This window comes from Halichoerus grypus, chromosome 11 (assembly GCF_964656455.1).
Source record: "Halichoerus grypus chromosome 11, mHalGry1.hap1.1, whole genome shotgun sequence".
NCBI classification, from domain to species: domain Eukaryota; kingdom Metazoa; phylum Chordata; class Mammalia; order Carnivora; family Phocidae; genus Halichoerus; species Halichoerus grypus.
Window position 1 is genome coordinate 56,605,443 of NC_135722.1, and position 8,329 is coordinate 56,613,771.

General features: G+C 40.1%; 2 long non-coding RNA genes across 4 annotated transcripts in view; both read left to right on the forward strand.

Annotated features, from left to right (window-relative positions):
- Positions 1-8,329, forward strand: part of LOC144379450 (uncharacterized) — a 40,038-nt gene that overhangs the window by 9,722 nt on the left and 21,987 nt on the right. Inside the window, exon 3 of one of the 3 annotated variants that reach the window (XR_013442487.1) lies at positions 2,882-3,465. The exons of the other annotated variants lie outside the window; for them this stretch is intronic. This is a non-coding gene — a long non-coding RNA (uncharacterized LOC144379450). Of the gene's footprint in view, positions 1-2,881; positions 3,466-8,329 lie in introns of those variants that run through there. 3 annotated transcript variants of the gene reach the window in all.
- On the forward strand, positions 4,037-5,995 carry LOC118549132 (uncharacterized). Its single transcript, XR_004923928.2, has 2 exons — positions 4,037-4,206; positions 5,391-5,995. It is a non-coding gene; the product is annotated as an uncharacterized LOC118549132 (long non-coding RNA).

Genomic DNA, 8,329 nt, shown 5'->3' on the forward strand with positions numbered 1-8,329 from the left:
CAGTAGTGCAATTGCTGGGTCGTAGGGTAGCTCTATTTTCAACTTTTTGAGGAACCTCCATACTGTTTTCCAGAGTGGCTGCACCAGCTTGCATTCCCACCAACAGTGTAGGAGGGTTCCCCTTTCTCTGCATCCCCGCCAACATCTGTCGTTTCCTGACTTGTTAATTTTAGCCATTCTGACTGGTGTGAGGTGGTATCTATCTCATGGAGGTTTTGATTTGGATTTCCCTGATGCCAAGCGATGTTGAGCACTTTTTCATGTGTCTGTTGGCCATTTGGATGTCTTCTTTGGAAAAATGTCTGTTCATGTCTTCTGCCCATTTCTTGATTGGATCATTTGTTCTTTGAGTGTTGAGTTTGATAAGTTCTTTATAGATTTTGGATACTAGCTCTTTATCTGATATGTCATTTGCAAATATCTTCTCCCATTCTGTCGGTTGTCTTTTGGTTTTGTTGACTGTTTCTTTTGCTGTGCAAAAGCTTTTTATCTTGATGAAGTCCCAATAGTTCATTTTTGCCCTTGTTTCCCTTGCCTTTGGCGATGTTTCTAGGGAGAAGTTGCTGTGGCTGAGGTCGAAGAGGTTGCTGCCTGTGTTCTCCTTTAGGATTTTGATGGACTCCTGTCTCACATTGAGGTCTTTCAACCATTTTGAGTCTGTTTTTGTGTGTGGTGTAAGGAAATGGTCCAGTTTCATTCTTCTGCATGGGCTGTCCAATTTTCCCAACACCATTTGTTGAGGAGACTGTCTTTTTTCCATTGGGCATTCTTTCCTGCTTTGTCGAAAATTAGTGGACCATAGAGTTGAGGGTCCATTTCTGGGCTCTCTATTCTGTTCCATTGATCTATGTGTCTGTTTTTGTGCCAGTACCATACTGTCTTGATGATTGCAGTTTTGTAATAGAGCTTGAAGTCGGGAATTGTGATGCCACCAGCTTTGCTTTTCTTTTTCAATATTCCTCTGGCTATTCGGGGTCTTTTCTGGTTCCATACAAATTTTAGGATTATTTGTTCCATTTCTTTGAAAAAAGTGGATGGTATTTTGATAGGGACTGCATTAAATGTGTAGATTGCTCTAGGTAGCACTGATATCTTCACAATATTTTTTCTTCCAATCCATGAGCATGGAAAATTTTTCCATTTCTTCGTGTCTTCCTCAATTTCTTTCATGAGTATTTTATAGTTTTCTGAGTACAGATTCTTTGCCTCTTTGGTTAGATTTATTCCTAGGTATCTTATGGTTTTGGGTGCAATTGTAAATGGGATCGACTCCTTAATTTCTCTTTCTTCTGTCTTGGTGTTGGTATATAGGAATGCCGCTGATTTCTGCGCATTGATTTTATATCCTGCCACTTTACTGAATTCCTGTATGAGTTCTAGCAGTTTTGGGGTGGAGTCTTTTGGGTTTTCCACATAAAGTATCATATCATCTGCAAAGAGTGAGAGTTTGACTTCTTCTTTGCCGATTCGGATGCCTTTTATTTCTTTTTGTGTCTGATTGCTGTGGCTAGGACTTCTAGTACTATGTTGAATAGCAGTGGTGATAGTGGACATCCCTGCCGTGTTCCTGACCTTAGGGGGAAAGCTCTCAGTTTTTCCCCATTGAGAATGATATTCGCTGTGGGTTTTTCATAGATGGCTTTTATGATATTGAGGTATGTATCCGCTATCCCTATACTCTGAAGAGTTTTGATCAAGAAAGATGCTGTACTTTGTCAAATGCTTTTTCTGCATCTATTGAGAGGATCATGTGGTTCTTGTTCTTTCTTTTATTAATGTATCATATCACATTGATTGATTTGTGGATGTTGAACCAACCTTGCAGCCCAGGGTTAAATCCCACTTGGTTGTGGTGAATAATCCTTTTAATGTACTGTTGGATCCTATTGGCTAGTATTTTGGTGAGAATTTTTGCATCCATGTTCATCAAGGATATTGGTCTGTAATTTTCCTTTTTGATGGGGTCTTTGGTTTGGGGATCAAGGTAATGTTGGCCTCATAAAATGAGTTTGTAAGTTTTCCTTCCATTTCTATTTTTGGGACAGTTTCAGAAGAATAGGTATTAATTCTTCTTTAAATGTTTGGTAGAATTCCCCTGGGAAGCCATCTGGCCCTGGGCTTTTGTTTTTTGGGAGATTTTTGATGACTGCTTCAATTTCTTTAGTGGTTATAGGTCTGTTCAGGTTTTCTATTTCTTCCTGGTTCAGTTTTGGTAGTTTATACATCTCTAGGAATGCATCCATTTCTTCCAGATTATCTAATTGGCTGGCATATAGTTGCTCATAATATGTTCTTATAATTGTATTTCTTTGGTGTTGGTTGTGATCTCTCCTTGTTCAAGAGTTTCTTAAGGGTCTGTATTTAGAACTAGAACTGCTGAGTTTCAAAACATATGAAATTTTGATTTACTAGATACCATCAAATTGCTTTATAAAAAGACTGATTCAATTTCCATTTCCATCCAGAACATATGTGAAAGTAGCAATGTTTTCTATTGTTAGACTTTAACTTTTGCTTATCTGATGTTGAAAAATGGGATCTCAATCTTGTTTTAATTTGTATTTTCCTATTATCCAGTGAAAATAGTTATTTTCCATTTGGGTTCCATTTAGGTTTCGTTCTGTTTGGTTGCCTATTCATATATTTTGCTTATTTCCTTTAGAGTTGTCTTTTTATAAATGATTTGTAGAAACTTCTTGTGTGAGGTAATATGAATCTTTTGTTTTGTATATTATTAAATACTGTCCCCTAATTTGTTGTCTGTCTTTTAACTTTGTTTATAAGGCCACCTATTACACAGAAGTCACAGAAGTTAAAATTCTAATTTAGTAAAATTTATCAATCTAATCTTTTTCTTTATCCTTTGTTTTGTGTCTTTAAGAAAATCTTTCCAGAGGCGCCTGGGTGACTTGGTCGGTTAAGCAGTTAAGTGTCAGCCTTTGACTCAGGTCATGATCCTGGGGTCCTGGGATCGAGCCCCGAGTCTGGGATCCCTGCTCAGTGGGGAGTCTGCTTCTCCTTCTCCCTCTGCCCCCCCCACTCATGCTCTCTCTCTCTCAGATAAATAAATAAAATCTTTTAAAAAAAATAAAATCTTTCCAAACCAAGGTCCTAGTTTTTCTTTTTACAATTTCCAAAACAAAGCTCATATACCACCTTACCATCTTCTTGCTTCTTCTGCATTTTTCCCATTTTAGCAAATGGTGCCACGAACCATCCAGATGCAACACACGAAATACAGGGGCCACAAGGGGTCCGTCCTTACCCACAAGCCCTACACTGAATCCATTTCCATTTCCAACTCCTGTCAATTCCAACTCCAAGCCCATATGCTTCTCCATCACCCTGCCACCACTCTTCTGTCAAACTCCAGTCTTGCACTCAGGTAATTCTTCACAAGTGGAATGAGTTTTAAAAAATATATATTGACCGGGCGCCTGGGTGGCTCAGATGGTTAAGCGTCTGCCTTCGGCTCAGGTCATGATTCCGAGCCCCACATCGGGCTCCTGGCTCAACCAGGAGTCTGCTTCTCCCTCTGCCTCTCCCACTGCTCATGCTCTCTCTCTCTGTATCTCTGTGTCTCAAATGAATAAATAAAATCTTTAAAAAAAAAAAAATATATATATATATATTGACCTACTGGTCAATAAGAAAAAGTAAAAAATCTTTTTTTTTTTTTTTAAGATTTTATATATTTATTTGACAGAGAGAGAGAGCACAAGCAGGAGGAGTGGCAGGCAAGGGGAGAGGGAGAAGCAGGCTCCCTCTGAGCAGGGAACCTGATGTGGGGCTTGATCCCAGGACCCCAGGATCACGACCCCAGCCGAAGACAGACACTCAACCAACTGAGCCCTGAAAAAGTAAAAAATCTAATAGGAAAAGTGGCAAAGAATATAGTTTTCAGAAGAGAAAATACAAATGGCTCTTAAACATGTGAAAAGATTCTAATCTCTCCAGTAAGAGAACTGCAAATGAAAATGACTCAGACATCATTGGCAAAGATCAAAAAATTGATGATACACGAAGTTGGCAAGTTTGTGGGGGAAGCCACCGTCCTCATGCATTGCCTGTGGAACATGAACTGGCACAATTTTTCTTTCTTTTTTTCTTTTTTAAATTGCTCTTTGCCCAATATGGGGTTTGAAGTCACGATCCTGAGATCAAGAATTGCATGCTGTACCAGCTGAGCCAGCCGGGTATCCCCAGGTGGTATGCTTTTTATGACTAATTTGGCAACAACAAATATTCAACCAAATTTAATTTATTTATTTACATTTTATTTTATTTACATTTAATTAATTAACATATAGTGTATTACTAGTTTCAGAGGTAGAGTTCAGTGATTCATCAGTTGTATATAACACCCAGTGTTCATCACATCACGTGCCCTCCTTAACGCCCATCACCCAGCTACCCCATCCCCCCACCCTTCTTCCTTCCAGCAACCCTCAATTTGTTTCCTATTGTTAAGAGTCTCTTTTGGTTTGTGTCCCTCTCTGATTTCATCTTGTGTTATTTTTCCCTCCCTTCACCTATGCTATCCTTCCCCTATGCTGTTTTGTTTCTTAAATTCCACATATGAATGAGATTGTATGGTATTTGTCTTTCTCTGATTGACTTATTTCGCTTAGCATAATACCCTCTAGTTCTATCCACGTCATTGCAATCAACCAAATTTTATTTTTTATTTTTCAAAGATTTTATTTATTTATTTGAGAGAGAGAGAGAGAAGGACAGAGCACAAGCAGTGGGAGAGGCAGGCAGAGGGAGAGGGAGAAACAGACTCCCTGCTTAGCAGGCAGCCCAACATGGGGTTCGATCCCAGGACCCTGGGATCATGACCTGAGCCAAAGGCAGTTGCTTAACCAACTGAGCCACCCAAGCACCCCAACCAAATTTTAAATACACTTAGCTTTCAACCCAGAAACCACTTCTAGAAATTTAATCCTATGATGTGTGCAATCCTAGGACATGTGCAGAATGAAGTATCAATACTTATTGCAGTATTTATACTAGCAAATATACTGGAAACAACTTAAAGGTCCACTAAGAGGAAACTTGTTAAATAAATTATGGTCCATCTATACAATGGATACCTTAATGGACATACTCTGAAATGGCCCCCATTATCTCTGCCTCCTGGTACTCATGCCAAGTGTAATACCCTCCCTTTCGGTGTGAGTGGGATATGTGACTTCCTTCCAATATACAGAATGGGGCAAAGGTAACCGGATGTCACTTCCATGATTATATCACATAAGATAATGTACATCTGTCTTGCTAGCAGACTCTCTCCCTTGCTTAATTTGATAAGGCCTGCTGCTATGTTGTGAGTTACCTTATGGAGAGGCATACACAGCAGGCAACTGAGGGTCGCCTCTACCCAACAGTCAGCAAGAAACTGAGGGCATCAGTTCTGCAACCCACAAAGAACTGCATTTTGCCAACAACTGTGTGAGCATGAAAGCACATCGGTCCCCAGTCAAACCTTGAGATGAGAACACAGCTCCAAGTGACACCTTGACCACAGCCTGTGAGAGACCCCAAAGCAGAGGACCCGATAGGCTGCACGTGGACTCTCAACCTAGAGATTTTGAGATAAGAAATGTGCTGTTTTCAGCCACGAAGTTTGTTATGCAGCAATAGATAACTGATGCAGGTATTATGCAGCTATGAGAAGCATGATGCCATTTTATATGTTCTGTTAATGGAATGAACTCCAAAATACACTAAGGGGAAAAAGAAGGCAAGGCCATAACAGTGAGTATAATGGTATCATTTGTGTGTATATAAACACTTGTCTGTGCATAGAGTATGTCTGGTATCTCTGGAATGATACACAAGATGTTGATAGCAATGGTTGCCCTCTTGGTAGGGGAACTCGGTGGCTGCGGACCTTCTGAATTTTGCTCCATATACCTGAAAATGTAATTCAGCAAATTTTAAACGCTTTTGTTCCCATTGTAGTTAAAATAAAATTTATTTCCTTACAATGGCCTAAAAGACCCTACATGACTTGGACCTTGCCTACTTCTCCAACTTCAACGCATGCTACTCTTTCTGGCTTTCATGACCCTCCAGCCACTAGAATATAAATTCCTTGAAAGCAGGAATATGCCTCTCATTTACTTTTTGATCTCTAGCACCTAGCACAGTACAAAACACTCAGTAGGAATTCAGTGAATTCTTTTTAACAAATGAATTTGATTCCCTCACAGAATACTTGGCACCCAACAGAAGGGGACACAAATACGGGATTTTCCCTTGGTGGATCACTTGAAGGGCTGTCATAAATGGGAGTAGAACCTCATTATGTACTGCTCCAGAGACTAACTGGTAAAAGTCAGAGGAAGAAAAATATTAATTCAGCACTAACTGCCCTACGAAACATGGGAGGGGCTGTTTTACAAAGTGGTGAACACCTCCACACTGCCTATTTATTCTGTCATCAAAACTGTAAAAAATGACTGTGGCCTGAGTGATCTTCTGAGAACCTTTCTAGGATTCTAAAGTTCTGTGATTCTGTACATAGGTGTATTTTGGGTCCTGTCCTTTTCATAGTTGTTTTATGTATACAAGCATATTGTTTTTATTTCCGACTCCTGAGACCAAAACAAAAAACTGGTACATTTATCGACCTTTCTATAAAACGAGGATGCTGCAAATGGGACTTCATCGTGGGATACTAATGGCTGTATTGATTCAAGCTTTTGAGGTTTATAAGTCTGTTCTAATCTCGGCTGCCATTAGCATAGTAGCCTGCTTCTTTGGAGCACAAGAAAGGGGAGAGGGAGGTCACAAGATTTGCTTTTTACCACAATCATGCTGGAAATGTAATTTCATCAAACTACTCAAGAGTAAAACATCTTTTTCAAAGGCCGTATGTTGCTGGAATGCTTTTCTGTCCCATTAACTGCAAACAGCCACCTGGGCTATACGTAGGGGGCATCTCTCTGACACTGAAGTGCTTCCTTCGCAAGGAGCAGCTTTCGGGTGGAAGTCATTAACAAGGAAACCCGTGCCAGTTTTAGGCTGGAAAGGCAGCGCCTCTTCCCCGCAGCTCCCTTCCGGTTCTGGCTCTACCCCTCTGCCTGGGGAAAGACACTGACCAAAAATACCAAGTCCCTCCCACCTTTCTTTTCTTTTACCTTGTTAAACGTTGGCACACTGCATACAAATTAAAGAGCAGGTAGAAAATGAGTTATTTTTATATCTTATTTAAATTTTGATAGTAACCTTAGCTTGTTCTTGACATTGCTTAATTCTAGATTTCAGAACATTTGGAAGCAGCACTTTGGTTTATTTAGCAACTGCTGAAACCTAGGAATTTTGTTCTTGAAAACGGGCCACAGCTCACAAAGTCTAAATACATGAATACGATGTGTCGTACTTGGGAGTCATGGGTTGTCGGCAGGAAGTCTGGGTTCTAGTCTGTGTTGGCACCAACAAGCCATTCCTGTCTCTGGAGCCATTTCCCTCCTGACCTGATAACATAAGAGGTTAAGTTGCTTTAAAGAGAATATATTTGGACTTTGAACTTTTTGGTTGAACAAAAATTTATGTGAAGCCCAATATATGAAATAGATCAAAGCATATTTGCTTTGGTAAAAGATGGGACAGGGCTCAGAGCCTCTGAGGCAACTCTCAAGAACATCCCAGGCTCTGCAGAATATTCTGGAAATCTCTGCACCAGATAAGCTCTTCCGACTTCACAGAACCACCTACAAAGTACAATTAAATTTGGCCTTGTAGAGATGCGTCCAAATTTAACTTCTGTTTTTTTTTTTTTTTTTTTTGGCTTACACACCAATTGGCCAAGATGGGAACTTCACTGAGTCTCTTGTGTTAATGTTGGTATTAGTAAACACCTGGATTTTAATCATGGCCTGTGTGGTCATGATTCATTCAACTGTGTCAAAAACTGGGGCTATTATGGGCAAGTGTGGTTTCTGCTCTCAAACTGCTAGTGTGTCCTGGGGAATACATAAACAAGTTAATGGTAGAAGGAGACTCCCCAGCATGGGAGCACCCATGGTGAGGGTACTCAATTCTGGGGGAGGGGGAGAGACTGGAGAGGGAGAGGAAAGGATTCATAAAAATATCAAGTGATATTTATTGAACATTCATGTGTCAGGCAGGGTTCTAATTTTTTTGGTGATCATTTTAGAGACAAGGACATAGAGGCAAAGGACGGCTAAATAACTTGGCTACAGATAGAAAATGACGGAGGCAGGATTTTTTTTTTTTAAGATTTTATTTATTTATTTGACAGAGACAGGCAGCGAGAGGGAACACAAGCAGGAGGAGTGGGAGAGGGAGAAGCAGGCTT